The sequence below is a fragment of the Penaeus monodon genome, chromosome 19, assembly GCF_015228065.2.
Source record: "Penaeus monodon isolate SGIC_2016 chromosome 19, NSTDA_Pmon_1, whole genome shotgun sequence".
Taxonomy (NCBI): domain Eukaryota; kingdom Metazoa; phylum Arthropoda; class Malacostraca; order Decapoda; family Penaeidae; genus Penaeus; species Penaeus monodon.
The window spans coordinates 28,131,633-28,132,184 of record NC_051404.1 but is presented as its reverse complement, the minus strand read 5'-3'; the positions used below and the strand labels follow the sequence as shown (position 1 = coordinate 28,132,184).

The window sequence follows — 552 nt, the reverse complement described above, 5'->3', positions numbered from 1 at the left end:
AACCGCTACCAACCACCTAGCCTTGCTTAACCCCCTCCTGTCTCCTGATTGGCTGAGCTCCCCGCGTCTGATTGGCCAGTCTCCTTTGTTCCTTGTATGGTCGACCTATCGTGAACTGCTGCCTAGTCACTCTAACTTATTATTCTCTGTAGGTCACCTTTACTCGGGTCGTTACCGGATTACTGCTTATCTATATTGATGACTCATTCTACTCTAAAGTTCGTTTTTTTTACCGATTCCTTGATTCTAAGAACATAGAGTCCAATATACCCTCTATGACAAATTTTGTTAAAAGGGAAAATGAATAAACTCATAGACACAAATAAAAACAAGAACAATGTCGATGCCCGATGTTTACAAATCAAGTGAATAAAAAATGAATTGTTGTTAGAGTGTCAGGAAAACTACTATAGTCGTATTCAAAATTTTATCAGCCATAAATTGATTTGTTGGACTTCTACAACTTATTCTGTTATCGCGTTGGACACATGATGCCGTATTAAATCATGAAATATCGTGCAGTCCCCATACAGAAGACGAGCCTTTACACAG

The 552-nt window shown here is 39.1% G+C and overlaps 1 protein-coding gene across 1 annotated transcript in view; it reads left to right on the top strand.

Moving 5' to 3' along the window:
* LOC119585376 (vegetative cell wall protein gp1-like) overlaps positions 1 to 552 on the top strand; it is a 24,144-nt gene that overhangs the window by 524 nt on the left and 23,068 nt on the right. The gene's annotated exons all lie outside the window — the stretch shown is intronic.